Source organism: Aotus nancymaae, unplaced genomic scaffold (genome assembly GCF_030222135.1).
Source record: "Aotus nancymaae isolate 86718 unplaced genomic scaffold, 86718_ANA_hifiasm-v0.15.2.pri h1tg000007l, whole genome shotgun sequence".
Lineage (NCBI taxonomy): Eukaryota > Metazoa > Chordata > Mammalia > Primates > Aotidae > Aotus > Aotus nancymaae.
This window is the reverse complement of record NW_026988418.1, coordinates 54980773-55008293: the sequence shown is the minus strand read 5'-3', so window position 1 is coordinate 55008293 and position 27521 is coordinate 54980773. Positions and strand designations below refer to the sequence as shown.

The 27521-nt window shown below is 39.7% G+C and overlaps 1 protein-coding gene across 4 annotated transcripts in view; it reads left to right on the top strand.

Annotated features, from left to right (window-relative positions):
- Window positions 1–27521, top strand: part of PDE4DIPP2 (PDE4DIP) — a 295357-nt gene that overhangs the window by 61335 nt on the left and 206501 nt on the right. For 3 of the 4 annotated variants that reach the window (XM_064372637.1, XM_064372635.1, XM_064372634.1), the window contains exon 1: window positions 5919–6022. The exons of the other annotated variant lie outside the window; for it this stretch is intronic. The gene's annotated coding sequence lies outside the window, so the exon portion shown is untranslated. Of the gene's footprint in view, window positions 1–5918; window positions 6023–27521 lie in introns of those variants that run through there. 4 annotated transcript variants of the gene reach the window in all.

The following is a 27521-nucleotide window of genomic DNA, read 5'->3' as shown; positions in this document are numbered from 1 at the left end:
TTACATTTGTCAAAATCCATAGAATGTACAACAAGAGTGAACCCGAATGTAAACTGTGGACCTTGGATGATAATATGTGTCAATCTAGGTTCACTGATTGTATAAATGTACACTCTGGATTTTGATAGTGGAGGGGGCTGTATGTGTCTTGGGGGCAAGATGTATGTATGAAACCTCTTATCATCTGTTCAATTTTGTCCTGAACCTAAAACTGCTTTAAAAAATAAAGTCTACTTTTTAAAATGTCAATTTCAAGTCTCTTAGAGCTAACCAAACAAAATGATATTATCAGAACTTAGTGCAATATTTGGAACAATTCAGATTCATAGTTGTTTCCAAACTCATAGCAGAAACTCAGTGTCACAGGTAGACAAAGAGGGAACCTTTTAGTGATAGCCTATCTAGTTTGACAATCATCGTATGCCAGTTATCTGAGCCTGTGACCTATAACCATAACGTCAATTGAGATAAATGTTTACTGTGAAGAGGTTAATTAGGATACTGTGTTTGATATGTGGCAGGTAGGAGTTGGAAATCACCTATACAAGTGTCCTTTCTCAGAAAAGGACATTTGAGATCTTGGTACTCCATTACTAAATTTAGAAAGCTACAGCTTGGCAGATTCAGTTTCTAGTGACTATGGTTTAGTGAGATTGTTGGTTTTGATTTCCCACTAGGATAATAAGAATCTATTCATTTCCATTTCGTTTTTTGAATCCCTCTTTTTTTTCTGGCACTAAAGAGCTAATTTGAGTGTGGGCTCTGTTTATTGTATAATTTTCACACTCTCGTCTATGTGGACATTTCAAGCCCATGCCTCCGTGACTCATGCCACTGTCTAGTGCTGTGGAACTGCTTAGGCCTATCAAACCCACCTTGCAATCAAGATTTCTTTCTTTGTTTCAACTTAAGAATTGTCTTCAGCAAATATCTGAATTGAAACTGCTTCTAATATTTCTGAGAGATAATGGTCTTCTGTTCTACTTGGGGTTTGCTGAACTTCTGGCATCTGAGAGGTCAATGTCTTTTATCAGTTTTAGAAAATTCTTGAGCTTTGTCTCCTCAAATACTGCTCCTCTCTTTCCTCTCTCTTTCAGGGACTGCAATTAATCATTTCTTAGACATTTTTTATTGTGTTTTTGAGGTCTGTTATGTTCTTTTCCTTTTTCTCTTTCCTTCTGTTTGGATATTTTCTGTAGACCTGTCTTCCAGTTCATGAATCCTGACTTCTCCTGTACTCAGACTGCTGTTAAGCACACCCAAAGAATTCTTATTTCCAGCTTTTGAAATTTTTGGTTTTAGAATATTTGTCCAATTCTTTTTATAGAGTCCATTTCTATCTATACTGAAGTAAATTACCCATCTTTCATCTTTGTCCATCTTTTCTTCTATTTTCTTAAAACTATTAATTATAGTGATTTAAAGTCCTGGCCAATTCTAATATCTAGATCGGTTTCTATTAACATTTTTCTCTTAGTGTTTAGTCATTTAGATTTAATCTTTTGCATGGCTCATAATTATTTTATATTGGATTCCAGATATTGTATAAGAAAAAACTGTAGACTCTGGATAATGTTATCTACCCCCAAAGAGTTTCTACTTTCTACTTCTGGAAAGCAGAAAGAATAGTGGCAGATAACTTTGATTTTGTAAGGCTTGATTTTAGGCTTTGTTTAGGACTATTTCATTTCAGTATTATACTGCCCTTACTCCAAGGATGTGCTGAGATCTCAACTGAAAGCCCTGGGTATCTATGTACCTTATCAAGGCTTCAAGTCTACCTTCTGTTAAATGCTGAACTCTTCACTTACCTCATTAAACTCTAAACTGCTGTTTTCAGATTTTTGTTTTTATTTTTTTGGCATTTTGCTTTGTGCATGCTGAGTATAGGATCTTAGGTCACTATCATGACAGCAATTTGTATAGCTTATTGAACTCCTCCTCTGTACTTCTCCTCTCTTGGAGCTGCTCTCTATTGGAGGCACTTTGGTATCCCTCAGCTTTGGCCTTTGATATGATTCGGCTTTGTCTTCCCACCCAAATCTTATGCTGAATTGTAATTCCCACTGTTGGGGGAGGGACCTGGTATTAGGTGATCGGATCATGGGAGTGGATTTCCCCCATGCTGTTCTCATAATAGTGAGAGTGAGTTCCGATGAGATCTGATGGTTTAAAAGTGTGTGGCAGTCCCCCCCTCGCTCGCTCTCTTTCCTGCTCTGCCATGGTAAAACGTGCTTGCTTCCTCTTCACCTTGCGCCATGCTTGTAAGTTTCCCGAGGCCTCCCAGTCATACCTCCTGTTAAACCCGAAGCACTGTGAGTCAGTTAAATCTCTTCATAAATTATCCAGTCTCAGAGAGTTCTTTATGGCAGTATGAGAACAGACTAACACAGCCTTTTATTCCTCAGCCCAGAAAAACTGCTGTATTTTTTTTTTTTGGCTTTCATTATCTTGCACTTAGGTTTGAGCAGTCCCTCAAGAGAAATATTCCAGGGTGAACCTTGAGTTCACCTCATGTGTCTTCTCTCCAGGATCATAGCTTTAAGTTCTGCCTGTTTTAGTTACTCTTCAGTGCCTCCAAAGAATTATAGATACTCCTAGGCTTATGATGGAGTTATATCTCAATACACATATTCTAAGTTGAAAATAAGTCAGAAATAAGTCTATTCTAAGTTGAAAATAAGTCAAAAATGCACTTAATACACCTAACCTACCAAACATCATAGCTTAGCTTACTCTATTTTAAATGTGTTCAGAACACTTATGTTAGCCTACAGTTGGGCAAAATTATTTAATGCAAAGCCTATTTTATAAAAAGTATTGATTATGTAATTTGTTAAATACCATACTGAAAATGAAAAATAGAGTGTTTGTATGGGTATTCAAAGTATAGTTCCTACTGAATGTTTATCACTTTCACACCATCGTAAAGTCAAAAAAATTTAAGTTGAACTCTTGTAAGTTGGGGACCATCTGTATATGTACACAGTCATGCCTCACTTACTGACAGGGATACATCCTGAGAAATGCATCATTAGACAATTTGTTGTTGTATGAACATTCAGAATATATTTACACAAACCTAGATGGTATGGCCTATTACACACCCAGCCTATTGCTCCTCAGGCACAAACCTGTACAGCATGGTACTGTACTAAATATTGCCGGCAATTTTAACCCAATGGTAGGTATTTGCACATCTAAACATGGAAAAGGGAGAGTAAAAATATGATATTATAATCTTATGCGACCACCAGTTGTATATGCATTCTGTCATTGATCAAAACTTTGTATGCGGTGCATGACTATATATACACATATAAATATATATGCATATGTACATTTATATGTATAATAATATGTAAATATTTGTATATATTTTACTCCAGTTTTCCCCTGAAGTGGGAGGTTTAGTTTGATATATACTACTCCATCTTGGCTGGAGTTGGAGGTCTCAGTACTTCATAGCTTTTGGGTTTGCAGTAACTTCACTGAACTGTTTATCTGCCACACTACAAAAGATGGCATATTCTCTTTAAGTGATGGAGCCTCATTCCTTTTAATCTATGTATTAGATAAAATCTGCCACGTGTCTATGCGCAAAACCAAAGTCTGAGTCTCTAAAATCTAAGGCCATAATCAAAACTAAGTAGTTTATAAATCTAGAGTCATATACTGGGGATTCCTCTTCAGCCTGCATTTGGATAAACCGCATAAACCCAAGTGTGTAGCCCTACCATTCAAGGACATTTTATATGGTTCTGCATGCTTCAGCGGGTCAGGTGATGTTTATATAGGTTAAATGGTGGAATGGGACCCTTTAGTGTTGTGCGATGTGCTGGCCTTGATGCTACAAGTTTGTTGTTGTTGTTAATATATCTGAATTCCTTTGTTGGGGGAAAAAACTAGGGCTAGGGGCAACTGATCTGGCATTGCCTGCCTTTGCCTGACATGAAATTCACCAGGACCTCTGGGAGAATGCCTTTAGTTAAGCAATAGGATTAGAAGCCTGATAGCAGAAAATTAGGAGGTAAAGAATGATTGAGAAGTCAGAAAGTGTAGACATCAAATGAATACAATATATTTAAACAAATTGGATGTGAAGGGAAGTGAGAAATATGGTGATAGGCAGAGAGGGAAGGATTTCATTTTAGGGATGAAGAGATTTAAGCATGTTTGTGGGCTGGGGATGAAGCTAATGGAAAAGGAGAGGAAGAAGATACAAAAACCAGAAGAGATAATTAAGAATTTTCTGGTAGAGGTGGTTAGATAAAGAGCCCAGATAAGACAGATTGGACAAAGATAAGGAGAGGTAAAGATAAAGGTTAAGTTAGGAGACTTAAAGAATGGGCCAGGCATGGTGGCTAACGCCTGTAATCCCAGAATTTTGGGAGTCCAAGGTGGGTAGGTCACTTGAGGTCAACAGTTTGAGACCAGCCTGGTCAACATGGCAAAACCCCATCTCTACTAAAAATGTGAAAATTAGCCAGGCGTGGTGGCAGGTACCTGTAATCCCAGCTACTTGGGAGGTTGAGGCAGGAGAATTGCTTGAACCCAGGAGGCAGAGGTTGCAGTGAGCCGAGATCATGCCACTGCATTCCAGACTAGGTGACAGAGTGAGACTCCCTCTCAAAAATAAATCAATAAATAAAATAAAAATAAAAGAAAGAATGACGAGATACCTGAAAATTCCATTTTCTGGAGGCAGCTGGAATCATGATAGGAAAGACCATTTAAAAATATAGCAAAGAAGTAGAATTAATGATTGGATGAAATGATTGAGAGAGAAATAAGTCTCTGACAACCTCCAGGTTTGAGGATTGAGCAGCTGGGTAGATAGGGCTGGGGTTAAAACACAGAACTGAGCAACAGATTTGGAAGGAAGGATGAGTTGGGATTAAATCAGTTTTGTTCACATTCAGTCAATTAACAATAATAGCTGTTGCCTATGAATCTTGAGATCCACAATGCCCAACTATAAAGATAAACCTTGCTCCCCTCCCTGCTGGCTTTATGCTATGTGCAATAGTGTTGCAGAAGCATTTTGCTTTGCCGGATGCAAAAGCAAACTAGTCTCTGTTCTTCAAAGACAGATGTAGGATATAAGAAATGGATTTTCAGAGTGAATATTTAGTGGACAATTTATTTAACCTATAATCTAAAAAAAAAAAAAAAAGGTTAAAACACTTTCTTGGTTTATACTGGATACCAAGCTATATATGCTTTGCTGCGAGTTCTTCGTGAAAAACTGCAATCAGACAGCCTCAACTGAAAGGAAACTTTAGGCTGCTCGGGAGAAAGTTTTTACAATGGAAAAACTAAAGAAAAAATCGAAAGGAAAATATTTTAGGAAAGAGAGAAATGTAGCGGAGGAAAAGAGGCTAGTCAACAACCTGCAGTAGTGATTCTGAGGAGCTAATAAGAGGAAAAACTGGATAAATTTTAAAGGATAACTGATGGGGGGCGCGGGAGGTGGATGAAATCGGGGAAAATATTGAGAGCGCCAGAAAGAAAAAGACAAACTTCTTTGAGGTTGGAAATAGAGAGAAGGTAACACTGGAGCAGATAGAAGGAAGAAACGGAGTGGGATCTGGGAATGAGGCAGTGGGTGGAGAGAGAATGGGGAGACGACAGAGGATGAAGGGCAGCCAGCCGGGTGTGTCTGCGGCAGAGGGACCAGAGGAATCTGGGCGGAGCAGGTGGCAGAGGCAGCCGCGGAGGAGGCCCGGGGAGCTGACGGGGGTGCTCAGCCTGGCCCAGAGGATGCGCCCTGGCAGTCCCGGCAGACTCTAGGAAAACGAGCAGGGGCCGTAGCTAGGACGTGGGTGGCCAGGCTGGGGAAATCCATGAAGGGGACCTGCGGCGGGTCCTGCTGCTGCTGTCGTTCCCGCCCGGCTCACCGCGCGCCTTACCGGCCCCCACGGCAGCCCCCGAGCCGGGAAAGACGGCGCCCGGAGCCGGCCGGGAGCTGGGCAGCAGCGGCTGAGGAGGAAGAGGCCGCGGCGGCCGCACCCCGGGTGAGGTGAGAGCCTGGCCAGCTCCTGTGGCCGGAGCCCGGGGCGCTGAGGACCGCGATCGGGGTGGCCACGCGCGGCGCGCTGGGCAGGGGGGCCGCGCCGAGGGCTGGGCCCAGGGCTGGAGACCCGACGCCGGAGACGGCTTGGCGCTGAGTGGCTGCTGCTCGGAGAAGGGTAGGGAAGGGGCAGAAATAAAGGTTAAAGCTTGGGAAGCTCGGTCTCTATCTCAAGAGCCTCGCTTGAGGCGTAGACATTCGCTGTGTTGGTGGAGGTGACATTGCAGGCTGCGTGTGTTAGGCTGCGCCGAAGGAGAGAGGAACACATGACTCAGAAGCATCAGAGATGGCCATGGAAGATGAGGGATCGGGAAGCGCGCGCTGCCTTCTCTTACACCTCTTCTTTTTAGGGTTATTTCTCTTAGGTACAGATCTCAGGGTGGGGCTGGTGGTGATTCCCTCTTCCTAGGCTACCTCTCTTTCCCTGCAGAGCTGGAGTCATGCCTGATTGTTGGATGAGGCTGTGCACGACAAACTCCTAAATTCAATCCTTTCCTTTGCTTTGGCCTGGAAGAACAGGCTCAGTTTTCTCCATGTAGCAGCAGTAGGATAAAATTTGTCACACATACGACTTTAGGAGAAGAGATCGACTGTGCTGCAGCCTTTTTAGAAATAGAAGTGTCCTCATCACAGCATTTTTAGCTTTTTATTTCATGGGAAGGTAGTACTCATAAATCAAACTACCAGGCAATAGTGGTTCCAGTCTGAGCTAACTGGAGTCTATAAAAAGTTACTTTATTTCTCTAGGCCTCAGTTAGTTTCCTATGCATAAAAGTGGAATTTGGGTTAAAAGAGTACTAAATATAAAACGAAATAATCACTGGATCTGTATTCTATGTTCAGGATAGCTATATTTGTGAACTACGAAATTTAGCGTATTCACTGACACTTAATTTTATTTTTCAATAACGCTATCCACTGTTTATGTCAGAAAACATACGAATGTTCAGATAACAGTGCTTAAATTACATGCCTTCTAAGAAACCCATAACAGATTACTGCAGCTAAGAAATAATTAAGCAAAAAGTATTCATCGTTTGATTTTTTATAAGGTGAAAGTTGTATTACTTTATACAAATTACTTTTATAGACAAAATTACTTTTTAAAAAATGTATATCTATGGGATGTTCATTATTTTATAAAATACTTCAAAATTTTATTTAAAGTTTGGAACAAGAAAATTAACCTGAATGTGTGTTTATAATTCCAAGACTCCTTAATCACTTACATACACTGGGTGAATTCATTTCATCTGGAAAGAAGCATTAATCCTGTAGAATTTAAAATGAATCCTGACTCCTTATCACAAAAGTATGATTTTTCTCACTACCTTTGGTTAAAAAAATTTGTAGGGTTAGAATTTGATCCTCTAAATTGTGGTTTAATTGTGAAAATAGATAGCAAACGTTCATGGTTTCCTTCATAGTTACTCATCTGACAAACCACATCTACGTTCATCTTTGTTGATGTAATGATAAGTCTTGAAATGTTTTTTAAACATTTCACAATTCCCAAATGAAACAGTTGCAGCAACTTTACTGAGGTTAGTGCTACTTCGCCCTTCATTGAAAAATCAATTCCTCAGTTTAGCATACTTTAAAATATGTAACAACTTTAACTATAGTGTTAGAGGTTTAATGAGTGTTAGAGTATTACAGGTTATAGTTGGGGAGTGGTGTCTTTGATATGATTTTCTAACTCTCAATCAACTGAAAAATGTAAGAAAGGAGCTCTGCACATTATCCAATTAAATTTAGTTCAGTGTTATTTATTGAGCAATGATGGTGGAGGCCAGCACAAACTGGAAAGAAAACTACCCTTAGATAGCTCAGAATCTATAGTTCTATAATGTGCTTCAATAACTGGAGTATGGAGTAAGTGCTATAACAGAAAGGTGAGCTGTGGACCTCTCTCTCTCTCTCTCTCTCTCTCTCTGTGGGTCTTTCTCTTTCTCTCTAAGGAAAGCTGACTTCCCTAACAGGCCATAGAAGGTGGCATTATCTTGGAAAATATGTCAAAATCTTGTCTTTAACTTATTAAGTCTGTTTCTTTTCTTTCTTTTATTTTTTGGAGATGGAGTCTCACTGTGTTGACTAGGCAGTGGTGCTATCAATCATTGCTCCTTGCAGCCTCCAACTCCTGAGTTTAAGAGATCCTCTTGCCTTGGCCTCCCAAGTAGCTAAGACCACAGTTGTTCACCACCATTTCTGGCTACTTTTAAAATTATTTTGTGTAAATACAGAGTCTTGCGACGTTGCCCAGGCTGGTCTCAAACTCCTGGCTTCAAGCAATCCTCCCACCCCATCCCACTCTGCTTCCAAAGTGCTGAGATTATAGGAATGAACCACTGCACCCAGCCAAGTCTGTTTCTTAAACTGATAAATCACAGGACTGCTATATAAATGCAGAATAACAAATGATTAATTTATGATGATAATTTTAGCATCTTAGGTAACTAGATTCTCTTTTGTGATTGCAGCAAAGTATCTCTTGGTATATGTGCCGTATTTGAGAGCCGAATTATAGCCAAAAGGTTGTTTTTGAACTTGAATTTAGAGCAAGAGGAATTAATTAGTGGATTCTAAATTTCAAATAATTTGATAGCTTCAAACAGAGTATCAAGATGTACACATGGTTTCTTTCTTTCCTGGACAGAAGTGGTCCACTGATGATTATCTTCCCTTCTTAGGTACACCCCTTTTTTCTATCTCTGATATGCTAATATTCTCAGTCAGGTTATAGTCTGGTTTGGAGATCCTTGTGACTGTTTCAAGTGTCTACGTTTGTTCTCTAAATCAATTTGTCTTCATTGTAAAGTTTAAATTCTAAGTGGCAAGCTTATTTTCTTATTTTCTTATTTCTTATTTCTTATTTTCTTTAGGAAAAAATTATAATGGGGGTAGGAAGGTGAGGCTGGGGGACCATATTACAGCAGCTACATGCTGGCAATATAAACCAGGTGGTCAATCACACCTCTATGTGGTGCTAAAAGGCAGATGAGACCTGGCGAGGTGGCGCACGCCTGTTAATCCCAGCACTTTGTGAGGCCGAGGTGAGTTAATCACTTGAGGTCAAGAGTTTGAGATCAGTCTGGTCAAAATGGTGAAACCACATTTCTACTGAAACTATGAAAAGTAAGCTGGTTGGGGGGCGGGGGTGGCGCGCCAGTAATCCCAGCTACTCAGGAGGCTGAAACAGGAGGATCACTTGAACCAGGGAAGCGGAGGTTGCAGTGAGCCAGATCGTGCCACTGCACTCCAGCCTGGGCGACAGAGTGAGACTCCATCTCAAAAAATAAAAAATAAAATAAAAAATAAATAAAAAAAAACTTTAAAAGGCAGATGATCAGAGAGGGCTTTACACAGGAGGTGAATTTTTGTCTGGCGTGACCAGATAACAAAGCCAGGTTGAGTGGAAAGCAAATTTTGCCAGAAGGGCACAAGCAAATTTATGAAGCTAGGAAGATGCCTTATTGAAGTGCATCCCATGCTGTCATAAAATTTTCTGTGAGGATTTAATTCAAAGTCAATCCTTTTTCAAGCATATAAGTATTTAAAAGGAGAAATTAAGGGAATTGTTAGCTGTTAGCCATCTGCCTCAATGTGTGCTTTTGAAGCCCAGCAGATTACACATTCTATGCAGATGGATAGCCTGAAACCTGCAGACAACTGTCAGAGGACAATGACTTCAGAGAAGATTCAGTAAGTTTCTAATATGAAACTTCAACCACCATAAGATGCTTGTCTAGTCATCTCTTTGTTGTTGCTGTTTTACAGCTTTATTGAGATATAATTGACATACAATAAACTGGGCAAATTTAAAGTGTGCAATTTGAAAAGTTTCAATATATGTATATACCTGTGAAATCATCACCACAATCAAGATGGTGAACTTAACCATGATCCCAAAAAGTTTCCCTCTACCCTTTGGCAATTCCTTCTTCCTGCCCCTCTGCTTTTGTCATTATGTGTTACTTTGCATTTCCTAGAATTTCATATAAATGGAATCAAACAGTATCTACTCTTTGTGGTTGTCTGGCTTCCTTCATTCAACATAATTATTTTGAAACTTATCTATGCCGTTGTGGGTATCAGTAGTTCATTTTCTTTTGTTGCTGAGTAGTATTTCATTGTATGAATGTGCTACACTTTATTAATTCACCATTCATTGGGTTGTTTTGAGTTTTATGGCTATTACAAATAAAGTTGCCATAATTATTTGTGCACATGTCTTTGATTTATCTTGGGCACATTTCTCAGGGTATATAACACTAGGCATGCTTTTAAAGAAACTGCCAAATTGTTTTCCAAAGGGGCTGTACCTTTTACATTCCCACTAGCAATGTATGAAGGTCCTCATTTCTCCACAGCCTTCCCAATATTGTTACTGTACATCTTATTTATTATAGCCAATTTTAGTGGGTATGAAATGGTATCTTGTTATGGTTTTTTGATTTAAATTTCCCTAATGATTAATGATATTGAGGTTTTTTTCATATGCTTGATTATTATCTACATTTTTTGGTGAAGTGTTTGTTGAAATCTTGCCCATTTTCCATTGAGTTGTTCGGGTTTCATTGAGTTCACTGGGTTTGTTTCATATTCTAAATACAAGTTTTATTATATATGTTCTTTGCAAATATTTTCTCCCACTGTGCAGATTGTCTTTCCATTTTAGTAACACTGTCTTTTGAAGACCAGACATTTTAAAATTTGGCAACAGTAAATAAACATTGTCAATTTTTTCTTTCATGGTTTTGCTTTTAATGTCATATTTAAGAAATCTTTGCCTAATCCAGATTACAAAAATATTCTGTTCTTTCTAGAAGTTTTATAATTTTGCATTTTTACATTTAGGACTGTGATCCATTTTGAGTTAACTTTTGTATATCAAGGTTCTTTTTTTTTTGCTTGTCAATGATGTATAGTTGTTCTAACACTGTTTGTTAAAAGCACTATCGTTTCTCCATTTAATTGCCTTAACACCTTCGTATGTAATTGTCTGTATCTGGGTTTCTATTTTGTTTGACTGATTTGTTTGACTGATTTATTTAACTACCTTTTTTTTTTTTTCCATCGTTTTTTGAGACAAAGTCTAACTCTGTCACCCAGGCTGGAGTGCAGTGATGCAATCTTGGCTCACTGCAACCTTTGCCTCCTGGGTTCAAGCAATTCTGCCTCAGCCTCCCTTATCTATCTTTAGACCAATACCATACTGACTTGGTTACAGTAGCTTTACATTTCTTGAAATCATGTAGTCAAATTCTTCGACTTTGTTCTCCTCAATCAAAATCGTTTTCATTGTGCTAGGTTCTTGGTATTTCCATGTACATTTCAGAATTCACTTGTAAATGTATACAAAAAGTCAGTGGGATATTTGATTGAAGTTGCAATGAGCCTATAGATCAACTTATAGAAAATTGATATCTTAACAATAATGGGTCTTCTGATGCATGAACATGACATATTATTTCATTTATTTTGGTTAGTGGTTCTCCATTAAGGGCAACTGTACATCACAAGGGACATTTGACAGTATTTAGACACAAACAACTAGAGCATCAGAGCCCCTTTGCTGTACTCACAGTCTTGTGCTTACAGTGTATAATTCCATTCTTCCAGGAGGTTTGCTCCCAGAACTGGTGGTATAAAGAAGGAAACTAGCAGTATGAGCACTTTGAGGGCTAAGCAATGGGATAATATCTTTCTAAAGGAACGATTAAATAAACCTCATTTGGCCTTTAATGGACATGAGTTTCAGGTGGCTTCCTGGCCTTTCTACTGTTGGCCCCTTTGCTAATGTGTGAAGACTTCCTTTATACTCAATCTAATTCAGCTACCATAGGCCACATCACCAGTGCTCATTGTGTTCTATAAATCCTAATATTTTCATTAATCTGAAAGGAGGAAGCAGTATACTCAAGTGGACTTTCTTATAAACTCAGATGGAAAGTGTCTTGAAATTTGTCTTTTTAAAAATATCTGTGCCTTTTTTTATGCTATAACATTCTTACACATATCATTCTTTGATTAAATCTCCAGCTTATTATAATGATATCTAAATTCTAAAGAGCCAATTCTAGTTATACCAATATGACCTTAGAGAAAAGTAAGGGAATACAATTTTTATTTGTCGGCTATTTTGTTGGAGTTAAGTATTTAAAAAAGTAAGATAGATCTCAGAGGCACCACTGTTAAAAATAAATGAATGAATAAATAAAGTAGAAAGAAGAGACAAAGACCCAAACCTTTCAAAATGAAAAATGAATTTTAAATGTAAGGTTATATGCCTGTTACCTAATGCTGAGACCATCATTGCATAAATGAATAAACAGATTTACCAGTTTAACCATTTTAAGTGTACAGTTCAGAAGTTGCATTAAGTACATTCATATCATTATGCAACAAGTACCACCATCCATCTCCAGAATTTTCTGTTCTTCCCAAATGGAAACTCTGTATCCATTAAATAATAGCCACCCATTCTCCCTCCCCCACCTTCTGGTAACCACTATTCTACTTTCTGTCTCCATGAATTTGACTACTCTAACTACTTCATATAAGTGGAATCATATATTTGTCCTTTTGTGTTCAGCTTATTTCACTTGGCCTCATCTCTTTTAGGGTCATCCGTGTTGTAGCATGTGTTGTAATTACGTACTCTTTTGTGTGTGAGATAGAGTCTTACTCTATCACCCAGGCTGGAGTGCAATGGCACAATCATGGCTCACTGCAGCTTTGACCTCCTGGGTTCAACTGATCCTCCCACCTCAGTCTCCCAAATAGCTAGAATTACAGGCAATTTTTTTTTGTATTTTTTTTTGTAGAGATGGGGTCTCACTTTATTGCCCAGGCATATAATTATGTACCTTTTAAAAGACCAACTAATATTCCATTGTATGTTTATACAACATTTTATTAATCCATTCATCTTTTGATGGAAATTTCAGTTGTTTCTACCTTTTGCCACTGTGAATAACACTGGAAAAGATATGGATGTACAAATGTCTGTTTGTGTCCCTGCTTTCAATTCTTTTGGGTATATACTCAGAAGAGGGATTGCTACATATATGGTAATTCTATATTTAATTTTCTTAGAAACTACCATACTGTTCTCTATACGGCAGCTGCACCATTTTACATTCCCACCAATGGTGTACAAGCGTTTCAGTTTCCCCATATCTTCATGAACACTATTATTTTCTGTTTTTGTTTTTTAAAATAATTCCCATCCTAATGGTTATAAAGTGAAATGTCATTGAGGTTTTGATTTGCATTTCCTTACTGATTAGTGATGTAAAAGTTATTTTTAAGGTTTCTTATTTACTGACATAGTTACCATTTCCAGGATTCTTCATTCATTTGTTTAATTCTACATTTTCATCTGGTATCATTTTCCTTCTGCCTTAAAGAATTTCTTTAATTTTTCTTATTCTTGTGCAGATTTGCTGGTGGGAAAATTCTTTTAGCTTTTGTATGTGAAAAAGTCTTTATTTCACCTTCGTGTTTGAAAGATATTCTTGCTGGTTATCAGGACTGACAACATACTTTGTGGGGCTCAATGCAAAATGACAATGTAAAACCCTCCATTCAACATTATTAAGAATTTCAAGTCATCAACAACGAGCATTAAACCAAGCACAGTCCTTCTGAGTGCAAAGCCCTGTGTGACTGCAGGGGTTGTACGCACAAGAAACCTGCTCTGCTGGTTATAGAATTCCAGGTGACTGCTCTATTTTTTCCTTTAGCTCTTTGAAGATATTGCTCTGTTGTCTTTTAATTTTTTTTTTTTTCAGCAAAAATGGATTTAATACAGTTTATCAGGAGCTTACAAAATCATTGGAAAGGATAAAGGAATGGTCACTGCTGCCCCTACAACTTCTACTCAGCAGGCACGGGGTAGGACCTAGACACTGAAATACTGCTGCAGAAATGCCCAATGTGTCCATAACTAGTTTTCTAGCAGAAACAAAACATAACTGTAGCCTAGGATCAACCTTCCAAGTGCATCTAATTGGCAGAAGCATAACCATATCTACAGGACATGAATTGTCTTTTAATTTTCAAGTTCTGCTCTCATTCTTATCTGTGTTCCTCTCTATATAATGGTTTTTTTCTCTTGAATACTTAGACATTTTTCTCTTTATCACCGATCTTAAGCAATTTGATTAAAATGTCCCTGAGTGTGGTTATTTTCATGTTTCTTATGCTTTGGGTTTGTTAAGCTTACTGGATCTGTGTGTTTACAGTTGGACAATTTTTGGCCATTATTTTTTCAAAAATTTGTGTTGCCCCTTATAAGTCCTTTACTTTGGGGACTTCAATTACATATATATATATTAGATCATTTAAATTGCTCCCATTGATCACTGATGCTCTGTTCACTTTTTGTCTTCCTTCTCTTTGTGTTTTATTTTTGGATCATTTTTAATGCTATGTCTTTAAGGTCATTAACTCTTTTTGCTACATTGTCTAATCTGTTGTTAATTCCATCCAGTGTATTCTTCATCTCAGATATTGTCTTTTTCATCTCTAGAAGTTTGTAACTTTCATGCATTAATTTTTCTTTTCTTTTTTTTTTTTTTTTTTGAGATGGAGTTTCAGTCTTATCACCCAGACTAGAGCGAAATGGAGTGATCTTGGCTCACTGCAACCTGCAATCTCTGCCTCCTGGGTACAAGCAATTCTTCTGTCTCAGACTCTTGAGTAGCTGGGATTACAGGCATCCACCACCATGCCCAGCTAATTTTTGTATTCTTAACATAGACGGGGTTTCACCATGTTGGCCAGGCTGATCTCGAACTCCTGACCTCAGGTGATCTGCCTGCCTCGGACTCCCAAAGTGCTGGAATTACAGGAGTGAGCCACTGTGCCTGGCCCATGTATTAATATTTAACTTCATTTGATCAATCTTTGTTCTACTTTCTTGAACATTTGAAATACTATAATACAATTTAAACATTTGTTTTGTTCTGAGTATGTTTCTAGTGATTGATTTTTCTCTTCATTTTGAGTACTGTTTCCTGCTTCTTTGCACACCTGGTAATATTTTTGATTTGATGCCACACACTGAGCATTTTACATATTGGGTGTTAGTTTTGTATTCCTGTAAATATTATTGAGCTTTATTCTAGGTCACAGTTAAGTTAGTTTTTAAGCTTCATTATGGGGAATCCAAGCAGCTTTTTAAAGATGATTAATTTTCCTCATTACTTGGGTGTTACTCTTCTGAGTACTTTACCCAATATCCTGTTATGTATGAGGCTTTTCCCAATTTAGTAGATGAAGCAAACTATTTCCAGCCTTGTGTGAGCCAAGAGGATTGTCCAATCTGATAACCTTGTGTGATTCTTACCCCAACTTTGATAGTTTCCTGATACAAATGTACTGATTTGTATCAGTTGAATATTCAGGGGGACCCTCCACAGATCTCCAGAATTTTCTCTCCTTTCTGGTAGTCTTTCCCATGACCTCTGGCTGCCTTGGCCTTCTCAAATCCCAGCATGATCTCTTCAACTCAGGGAGACCACCAGGCTCTGCCTGGATTTCCTCTCCACTGTTACCACCTGTGAGCGCCTAGGCAGTTAAGTAGGACAGCTGTATGGCTTACTTTGCTTATTTCTTTCTTCTCTTGGATAACTTTCCTATGTTGTCTGATATCCGGTGTCTGAAAATCATTTTTTTATATACCTTGTCCTGTGTTTTTGTAATTTATGTCAGGGGTGAAGGGGAGTGAATACGAACTCTATTACTGCACGCTGTCTGGAAGTAGAAGTGTCTTTTAGACACATTATAAATTAATAGTTTTCAACCCCGACTACATATTAGAATTATCTGGAGGAGGTCTTTAAAAAGCTGATGTAAAGGCTTCACTCCAGACCAATTAAATTAGAGTTTTTCAGACTGAGGTCTTAGCATCAGTGTTCTTTAAATGCACTACAGCTTTTCTCATATACAGCAGGGTCAAATAACCTGTGTATTCAAGAAAGGGTTGCATTTATAAACCATTCTGAGAAACTTTTGCGTTCTGTCATTTCAACTAAGACACAGAGGTAGTTGGCTTTTATTTTTGATAGACAGTGTGGAGTTACAGGTTTTAAAGAAGAGTCTGGCAGATACAGACCTTGTTTTAGAGTCATGAGTGTAGCAACCATGTAGGAGATGGGCTCAGGTAAACTGAGTGAAGAGACGGGATCACAGAGAAACTGTTGTGAGTGGTCCAGAGCCAAAGGTAATAAGGACCTGAACACAGGCACTGGTATTGGGAATGGTGAAGAAGAGATAGGTTGGAGAATTTGAGTTAGAATTGACAGGACTTTTTGATCAACTGAGTGTGGGAAATGAGGGAGATGGTGGAAACAAGTATTACTCTCCAGTTTATTACTCAAAACAAGTAAACTCTCTCTAAACAAATCCCTAGGCCAGAGAGTGAATAGTAATTTCATGAACTGAGCTAGATAATATGGTGCGAGGAGCAGGTGTCGGGGACATGAGAGAATTAGTTTAGTTTGGGATAACCAAAAGGACGTGTCTTATAGAACTGTCTCCTGACCTCTAATTTCTTCTGAATCATGGGACAGAAAAGACATTTTAAGCATATGTTTTTAGTATGTTGTATAATTTTGAACAGATGTATTTTTCTTCTTTTGACTTAATATTGAAATCTGTTTATATCTCTTAAACAAACATCAGTGAATGCTGCAAGAAAGTAGATGTCGGCCAGGTGTGGTTGCTCATGCTTGTAATCCCAGCACTTTGGGAGGCCAAGGTGGGCGGATCACCTGAGGTCAGGAGTTCAAGACCAGCCTGGTCAAAATGATGAAACCTCATCTCTACTAAAAATACAAAAAATTAGCTAAGCGTGATGGTGGGCACCTGTAATCCCAGCTACTTGGGAGGCTAAGGCAGGAGAATTGCTTGAACCCAGGAGGTGAAGGTTGCAGTGAGCCGAGGTTGAGCCATTGCACTCCAGCCTGGGCAACAAGAGTGAAACTCCATCAAAAAAAAAAAAAGGAAGAAAGAAAGAGAGAGAGAGAGAGAAAGAGAGAAAGAGAAAGAAAGAAAAGAAAGAAAAGAAAGAAAGAGAGAGAGAAAGAGAAAGAAAAGTTGTCTTCTAGATGACAAGCTATCAAGTCAGACATTACTGCAGACTTGGTTTGGTTTTTTGGCTGTGGGTGTATCCATTCCTCCCTTCTTTGGACAACAACCCTACTTTTTTGGGGGGTGGAGGGTGGGGAGAATTGCCTTTTTTGCTATGGTTTGCAGTCTTGGTGGGAAGTTTGGTTAAGGTAACCTGACCTAATGATGATCTTGAGACCCACACGAGGATGATTTGATTTTATGAGCCTTGCATCATCAGTGGAGCAACATAAGAGTAGAAAAAAGTGGCCAGAACCAGTTGGCCCCTTCTTGCTACCTAGAACCTTATTGCTTCCCCTATTCCTGCCCCTTTTGAGCCTGTCCTTTTGACTCTTCAACTGTTCCTTTGATTCTGTAGGTCTCCTCTTCCAGTAAATCCTATTTTTAAAAAACAGCATAGCTGGAGTCTGTTCACTGATCTAGGTGCTAGAATAAAATGAGGAACAAGATTATTGGATAAAGGCTGTACTCTCACAAGTTTAAGTTTAATGAAGTTGTAGTAGGCCTGGTGAGGATATAGACAGAAAACAAATAAATACATATACATATAAAGTGATTTCTGATATTAATAAAGTTTATTAAAAATAAACTTTGTTAGAGAGGAATTGAAGCAGGAGGTGAAAGAACTGAAAAACCCTTCAGGTAGAAATAAGCTTGGTGTATTTGAGGAACAAAATGAACACTGCAGCTGGAGCATAATAAGTAAGAGAAGGGGGCAGAGGTGAACCTGAGCCAGGTCACCTGAGACCTCATAGACCATGGTAAGAAGTGGATGTTATTCTAAGGACATTGGGAGGCCAATGAAGGTTTAAAGCAGGAACATTGTATGATCTGAAAAGTGTTAAAAAAAAGTCACTTTGCAATTGGAGAACTGACCTTAGGAGGCCAAGAGTGGAAGGAAGGGAGCTGCTTTGCGGGCTGTTCCTGTAAATGGCATCAATAGGAGATCATAGTGATTTACATCATGGCGGTAGCAGCGGGGCTTGTAAGAAGAGAAGGCCTGGGCCTTCTAGCACATAACATGGTACCCTGCAGATCCTGAAAACAAAACCAACAAATAAGATAACTGAGGGATAAAGAGAGACATCTTCATTGTTGGGTCTTCCTATTAAGCTGTGTTTGAAGCCTCTGTTTGAAGTTTTTGTTTCACCTTAGTGGAGATTTTCTCCCCACTCATTATGAGGGTGGGAGTTAGATGGTGGGACAGAGTTAGAGGTCACTCAAATGAAAAGAACCCTGGATAATGTAAGGTCTGTTCTCGCAGAGGATAAAATGAAGAAACTGAGGCCAGCACGAAAATAATTCAATGCGAAGGAATTTATTCAGGCTCCTGGGTGAGGTTCTGCGGTCCGACAGGAGGGGCCGGAGAAGTCGCGTGGACTCCTCTTAGACTTGGGGTTTTATAGGAAGTGGAGGCATTTGATTGGTTGTGCCCAAGGTGAGTGGGACAAAATGGCGGGGAGTGGGGCCCAGATAGGACAAAATGGTAGGCAGAAAGACAAAATGGCAGGCAGGGAGTGGGGCCTGGATTGGACAAAATGGTATCAGGTAGGTCCTGGCAGGGCTTTTTTTCCCAGGCTCCTGGGGTGGGGGGGGCAGGTATCTGAGCTCCTCGCAAGGGAAGGAGGTGTGTCCGAGCTCCTGGCGAGGGGAGGGTGTGTGTCCGAGCTCCCTGTGAGGGAGGGGGGTGTGTCCGAGCTCCCCACGGGGGAGGGGGGTGTGTCCGAGGTCTCAGCGACGCAACCAGCCTTACAGATAATATTAAAAATATCTTCACACAGGGTTGCATATGGCGACCAAATGGGTAGTGCCCACGGTGAGGAGGGTAGCAGATATGGTGGTGGTATTCCTCAAGGCCAGGGGTCCCCAGCCCCCAGACCATGGACTGATATCGGCCCATGGCCTGTTAGGACCCGGGCTGCACAGCAGGAGATGAGTGGCAGGCCAGTGAGGAACATTACCCCTGAGCTCCACCTCCTGCCGATCTGCAGATCAGCAGCAGCATTAGATTCTCATAGGAATTCAACCCTATTGTGAAATGAGCATATGAGGGATCTACGCTGCCTGCACCTTATGAGAATCTAATACCTGATGATCATTCCAAATCCATCTCCCACCCTGTACATGGAAAACTTGTCTTCCTTGAAACTGCTTCCTGGTACCAAAAAGGCTGGGGACTGTTGCCCTAGGATTCTTCAACCTATTTATGAAATTGCCTGTTCTTTTAGTTTTATTTGCTGCAGCCTCATAAGTATAGGTGATTCATACTAGGTCACACAGCAGTTCCAAACAGAACTCTATAAAGATTTTACATTATGAAACCTGACATCTCATGGCAGAAATATTATCATTATCACCATAACTACATATATAATTACATGATTAACATTTATCAAGTAAATGACAAATGCTAGGCCCTATCTTAAACTTATTTTATAAGCATAATAGTATTTAATTCTCACTATAATTCTGTGAGAAAGATGCTATCAAGATCCCCAGTTTTATGGAGAGGTTAAGTAATTTGACAAGATCACACAGTTAAGAAATGGTAGAGGTTGTGTTTAATTGGCAAGTGTTGATTTTCTGTTTCGTGTATATTAGAGTAATTATTTTTGTGCATCTGGTATGTTTTAAAATTTTTTTCCCTAGGTTTTCTTTTTGTTAAAAAGTAAATCAAAACAAAACAAATGAAGACTATAAAACAAAAGCCTTTGGTAGGACTTGGACAAAAATGATATGGTCTCCAAGTTAGCATAACGAGTATGAAAATGTCATCTGTTTAAAAATCATAAGCTGCATGAGTAAAATTTGACCTTGTGAGAATTTGCTTTCTAATTTATATGGCATACCACCTCAAGGTTAGCACAGAGAAATATATGCCCTGTTTAAAACGAAAGGAAGTGTACCCGGGCACAACAAGAACCTATCAAAAAAGCATCAGAGAGCTCCATATTAAGGTTAATAAAAATAGGTGAACTGCACATTTCAAAGGAGAATCTGGGACACTATTCAAATAACAAAGACTTAAAGCAAGCGGGGCTCACTGCCCGGAATAACAGGCTCATGCATTTACAGAATGAGGAGATTCTGTCCACTGTATGCACGCTCATTCACACTCACATCTAACCCCACAACACTAGCTCAGAGAAAGCAGACGCAGTGAAGGAAATGTTAACATGGACAGTGACGACCCTGGTGTACAAACAAACAATATCAAATTTTAGCATCCCTTTTGTCTCTATGATAGTCTAGTCTATAACATCTTTTGGCCATATAAACCTTGACTTTGAAATCTCCAAATAAACATTTCAACCAAATTGTACAGTTGTATTGTAATTTCAGCAAGAAAGATTTTCATTGTTTGCACATATCTTCAGAAAGAAAAAAGTGTACTTGGTAGTAATTGAAAGCAAATTCTTGAGTGAGAATGCTTGGGTGGTATATTCTAGAGACTGGGAAAGGTCCTACTCATCACTCCCAAATTTTCACCATACATCTACTTTCCTGATGTGCAGCCTTAAAAAACTGCTCTAACTTCTTTGTCTTTCTATACTTTAGAGAGAATAATAGCTTCTTTGTGAATGGGAGGTCTGGGTTTCTAACTCCGAGGAATGACCTTGGATTGAGGAAAGGTTCAAAGTCTGTGTATTAGTCTATTGCTATCGCTGCATACCAAATCACCCCAGTGGCTGAAAACTATAAGTATTTAGTACTCACACTTTTGGAGAGTCAGAAATCTGGGAGCAGCTTAGCTGGGTAGAATTGCCTCAAGTTCTCTCATGAGGTTGCAGTCAAGCACTCAGCTGGGGCTGCTGTCATCTCAAGACTCCACAGGGGCTGAAGGATCCACTTCCAGTCTCAGGCAATAGAATTTGGCAGGCTTTAGTTCCTGTCCAAACTATAGGTCTGCTTTAACACGGTAGCTTATTTCCCCCAGCACAACTGATCTAAAAGAGAGCCTGCATATTCAAGATGGATGTGCCACAGTTGTTTTTGCTTCTTAAAAAATGACCTAATCTCAGAAGTGACATCCCATCCCTGCTGCCTTACTGTAGTCATTAGAAATGAATACTAGATCCATCCCAGACTCAAGGACAGGGAATTATACAAGGGTTTGATGACCAGGGGTTATTGGGGCCTCACTTAAAGACAACCTATCACAGTCTGCATTCATTACCTGAGATGCTGTATAGCAGAGGAGCAGTAGAATTTAGTTCCCTCTCTTTCTTCTTCTGGAACAAAGCTTAGTACAAACTTAGCACAAAAGGGAGGGGAAGTATAACCAGAGCTGAGGCTGAAGACTACGCCAAGCTGTGTAAGCCTCGTTTAAGATTTTCATCTATATGCTCAGAACAGTAACAACTTCAGACCCTCCTTGCTCAGTCATCCCTTCAACTCCCTCAGAAGACATTGCTGGCAGTGACTGGCCCTGGGGACTTCAGCTGTCTTCTTGCATGCTTGAAAGGCCAAGGTTCACATCTATGGCTCCAGTGTCCTATCTGAGGGTAGGTTAAAAAAGTGACACGAGGCACTCAAGACTAGAGAAGTGGTTGACCCTGTGAGGCAGGCACATTATAGTTTGAGAGGCAAGAAGTCAGGCCCCGGGTTCCCACCATGAGGCAGTAGGAAGCCATAGAAGAAAAATGCAAATGCCACACGCCTGCAGGCGCCTGGCAGGTAGCATAAATAAGTGAACCTGCTCAGGTATAAGGGCACAGGGAATAGTGTTGGCGACTGTGACTCTGACTGTGACTTTCTGGACCATTGACCAAACAAAATACGTGAGTGAGGGCAAGTCTTTAGGATAGTACCACCAGCAGGGGGCACATGCAGATGGTTTTCATTGTCTCGAAATCAGGTTTGGTACTTGGGGCTGAGCAGCTATTTACAGTGGAGAGGCTCTGGTTTGAATTATCCTACGCTACTTGAATTCACTACAGGCTGCATGGAGGGAGCAGCATGGCCGCTTTGATTTCCGGAACCACCTGTAGACGATGTGAAAAGAAGAATAGAGGTGAGGCTGATTTGGGTTTGGAGGAGAGTGAGCAGGTGCCTCTAAATGAGAGTTGGGGCTCAAGGTTTTCTTAAAAAGATAAGATTCTTGAAAAATTGCACTCTAGTTACATTAGTGCCAACTTATGAGGTCACCTGTTCTTTTTTCCCTCTCCCATTATCTTCCCTTTCCCCCCCATTCTACCCCTCCATGATGCCCTAAACGTCACAGAAATTTGCCCTTGAGACGGAATACTATTTGGAAGGAGGTTGGAAAAGCAGGTCTTGGCTCAGAGAGTTGCTTTTACCTTGTGATATCTTTTTTTTTTTTTTTTTTTTTTGAGATGAAGTTTCGCTCTAGGCTGGACTGCAATGGCGCGATCTCCGCTCACTGCAACCTCCACCTCCTGGGTTCAGGCAATTCTCCTGCCTCAGCCTCCTGAGTAGCTGGGATTACAGGCACGCGCCACCATGCCCAGCTAATTTTTTGTATTTTTTAGTAGAGACGGGGTTTCACCATGTTGACCAGGATGGTCTCGATCTCTTGACCTCGTGATCCACCCACCTTGGCCTCCCAAAGTGCTGGGATTACAGGCGTGAGCCACCGCGCCTGGCCACCTTGTGATATCTTAAAGGTCCAACCGTTCATAACAGACAGAGAGCTGTTGCCAACAGGGTCAGCAGAACATAGCACTAGAGAGCACCAGAGGAAATGCCTCTAAGGATTCGGCTTTTGGCACATCATCTGGGGATGAACAAGTTGGGCCTGGACTAGGATGAATCAAGTAAGACACTCCCTGAGTCATGAAAATGCGGGGTCAGATCCTGTCTTTATTTAAAGTTTTAATATTTTCTTCATGGTGGACTTTTCTCATTTTTTTCTGAAATATTACATTAAAATACTATTTATCTTGATTACTGAGTTTTTGGGACCCTTTACATTTTGAAGCTCAGGTGAGTGCCTTGCTCCTCTCATCCTAGTTCCGGCCCTGAACACCTTCACAGTGGAATCAGTTTGAACCAGTTGATCTGGTCCATCAGCACCAGGCCCTTCTGGTTTGGATTTTTCCCCCTCCCTCTATCTCCTGAGAATGTACTGAAGCCAACAAACAAAGGATGCAATCATTCTCTTCTGTATACCACAAGCTCTGAGCTTCGGCCAGCTTGGGTAACTTTTGTCTGAAGATTATTTGGGCTGAAAAGAATTGTGGTGGTTAATGTTGGATGTGTCTGTTCTTTTACCAAACTGATATAATTTCCAATGTCATTAACTATTTTTCTGATTGTTTCATTTTGGTTTTTGAGACAGGGGCTGGCTCTTTCACCCAGGCTGGAGTACAGTGGCATGATCTCCAGGGGCTGTGGCCTCTGCCTCCCTGGCTCAAGCCATTTTCCCACCTCAGCCTCCTGAGTAGCTGGGACTACAGATGTGCACCACACCACACCTGGCTAATTTTTCTGTATTTTTTGCAGAGATGGGTTTCACCACGTTGCCCAGGCTGGTCTCAAACTACTGTGCTCAAGCGATCTGCCTGCCTCAGCCTCCAATACTGCTGGGATTACAGGCATGAGCTACAGCACCCTACCCCAATGGCATTAACTCTTAAAGCCACTTGAACTTTGCAAAGATAAAGGATGGTAGAGTTTTGCTCTTCTTTGGTCCAGGATTGCCAGATGTTTGATACAGTACTCAACAGCTCAGTATTTTGGTGTTTTATATGCTAAAATGAAAATGAAAACAAAAGTGAATACACAATGTGAGATTTTTCTCATTAAAATTTCTTCCTCGTCGTGTGAAGTTTTCTGAGGCTGTATCTTGATATTTTTGAATCTTTGCCAGCTGGAAGAAAGGACAAAACACAGCTGTTCTAAACTGCCAAGAAATTGGCTGGTGCGTAGAAGAGGGAGTTTGTCTTTGTTGTATATTTTGCCTTTGTCCAGGAAGTGATTATTTTGACCAGCAGTTCTGGTTGTACAGATATGAGCCAAATATCTGGCAGAGGGTAGCTCCTGATTTTAGTCAAGTAATTCACTGCTGAGACTTCAGATTATGATGTAAAGTGTTCTGCTTAATAGCAATAAAAGCTGACCTGAAAAGGGTGTTATATTCTTTTACATAATATAGTTATTTAAGGATTTCAAATATCCTTAGGAGTTACACATTAAATATTTTTTTTTCACATTAAATATTTAAGGTGACAAATCTTCATCTTACTCTCAAATGGTTCATCAACATAATATTAATGATTGTGTGCTTGGGTGTGTGTGTGTGTGTAAATAGAGAAATCAAATGTGGCAAAATGTTGACAATCTATAAAGGCAGTGAAGGATTTATAGGACTTTATTGTGCTAGTTATACAACTTTTCTATATGTTGGAAATTTTAAATTTTTCAAGCTGGAAAGTTAAAAAAAAAATCAATGTTACTTTTCACTTATATGTGTGTATGAGTGTAAGCTGTTAAATATGGCTTCAGGTACCAGGTAGTAGATGGAATGATACAAGAAACAAAGGCAAGGACTGTGGCTACATATGGTGTCTTGTCTTTAGAAATATTTTTTTCTTTTTTTTAAGAGACAGGATCTTGTTCTCTGTCACCCAGGCTGGAGTGCAGTGGTGTGATTACAGCTCACTGTAGGCTCAACTCTGGGCTCAAGTGATCCTCCCACCTGTCTCCAGAGTAGCTAGGACTACTGGTGTGCAGCACCATGCCCAGATAATTAAAAAAAAATTTTTTTTTTGTAGAGACAAGATCTCGCTATGCTGCACAGGCTGTTTTCAAACTCCTGGCCTTAAGTGATCCTCTTGCCTCGGCCTCCTAAAGTGTTGAGATTACAGGCATGAGCCACTGAACATGGCAGTAATTATTTTTTTCTAATTCAGAATCTAATCCAAGATCTGAACTAGGACCATGTATTCCATTTAGTTATTGTTATCATTATGGATTTTAAAAGCAGTCTGGATTGATTGACACAGGTTCCATCATTGACTTGTACTGGAACTACTTGCACTGTCCTGGAAAATGACTCAGATTTTAGCGATGGCGTGATTGTCATGAATGCCTTGGAAGCTATTTATGAATTTATTACAGTATTGTTTCTGGTTCCAGAAATGTATTTATCGACCCTAACATCAGTCCCTTCAATTTTTGAGAGGTGATATCTATGTTCAAATCAAGGAGAATTATTCATGTAATTCACGTAAGTCTTTCTTCACTATTCCAATCCCCTTTCCAGAAATTTACATACCATATTTCTTGCATGATTTCCCCTCTCCCAACATCAGATACACATAAATAGTGGGTGTTGAAAGAATAAGGGGGGGTTGTGTGAGTAAATTACCACCAGCTGTCTGAAGGCTTGGTCATAATTTCTTTCCTTGAGGTTTGAGGTTTTTGTTACAGCTGACAGACAAGGCTAACCATTGAAAGGGATGGATCTGAATAAACACACACACACACACGCTCATGCACACGCATATGTGCACACACACACACATTCCTCAAGTCAGGTACAAGATGGAGGAAGTGTCTACCTCTTCTGCTCCCTAGACCTCCAGCCAGCAAGTGAGGAAATCTCCTTATTCAGCTTCCTTGCCAATGCTTTGGTCTCACATGATAAATCAGAAAAGATGAGAAATGGAAAATCTGGGTCACTGGCCTAGCCCTAGAGAGCAGTTTGGAGCAGAACTGAAATTAAAATTCACGACTTCTATACAGTATTGGAGTCCTGCCTGATACACAAACATTAATGAAAAATAGCTATGATTTATAGGATGCTTAAAATGTGCTAGACAATGAATTAAACACTTTTCACATATTAGCTCATTTTGTTCTTACAATGGCCCTATTAGGTAGTTATTATCATTAACCTTGTTTTACAAATGAGGAAGCTAAGGCACATTTAAGTAATGTACAAAATTGCAAGGCTGGAAATTGACAGAGGAGGACTGGAACCCATCTCCCTGACTGTAGAGCCAGTAATCTTAACTGCTCTGCTATGATGCCTGCCAGCAATCTCAGCTGAGCTGCACTGCTCTTCCAGATGAATGGGACCCTAGGCACTCACCCACAGGAGACCAGGGTCCTGTGAGTAAATTACCACCAGCTGTCTGAAGGCTTGCTTGTAATTTCTTTCCTTGAGGTTTGAGGTTTTTGTTACAGCTGACAGACAAGGCTAACCATGGAAAGAAATGGATTTGAATAAACACACACACACACACATATGCACATACACACACACACGCACATGAATATTTTTCCTTCTAACAGTGAAAAATAAAATTGTTTTCATCAATACTATTCTTAAGTTGATTTTTTAATTGACAAATTGTAATTGTATATATTTATGAGGTACAATGTAATGTTTTGATATATGCATACACTGCAGAAGGATGAAAACAAGCTAATAATTTTTAAAATTTTAAAATAAAAGCACTGTCTTTTACAATCCCAATATATGATAAAATTTTATATCGCTAGCATACTTTAGTACTCTACTCAGATGCCACCCTCTTTAGAAAAACTTCTCCAGTGGAATTTAATTAATCACTCCCTCCTTCATGTTCTGCTTGGTGTGTACCTTTATTGTAGCACGTTACCCAGTCTGGTTTGTATTATGGTTTGATGAATGCCTGCCTGGCTTTCCACACCAGATTTTAACACTGAATTTCTGTACTAGATTTTAGCCACACCTAACACATGATCTGTGTCTCTCGAATTAAATGAACTAAGTTAACCAAATTGTCCTTGAGTTCTATCAACTGTGGAAATAAAGTTAAGTCCCATGGGCATCAGCTACCTCCAAACTCCCACCTGTTCACTTAGGAAATGAAGTCTCTTACAAAGCCCCCTGTACCCCACAAATATTTCTGCTTATTTTAAGAATTGTTTTCTCTTCTAATCTGTTCCTGGTCCTGATTTTGGTTGTTCTGAGTCACAGCTGGCCCTTTGCCTACTACATGTAGTCATCAGAGCCACACATCCTCCTCCAAATTCTCCTGCCTCAGTCCACTCCAGCCACCGAAGGGCAGACCTTTTCATTCTTGTATATATAGTAGTTTCTCTCCAGGTTACTTGGACACCCTGGGTAGCCAGGAACACCCATCCAAGCTGCACGTCTGCCCATTAGGTTCCTCTGTTGTGCTAAACAACAATTTGAATTTATAAATTCTATTGAACAGTTTTTCATCAAGTGAAACTCCAGTTTTATTGTACTTGGGAACCTGCTTCTCTTACTGCCTATTAGTTAATCTTTTTAAGGCTCTGTTTTCTCTTCTGTAAAAAAGGGTTGCCTTGCTAGGATGCTCCCTTGACATGC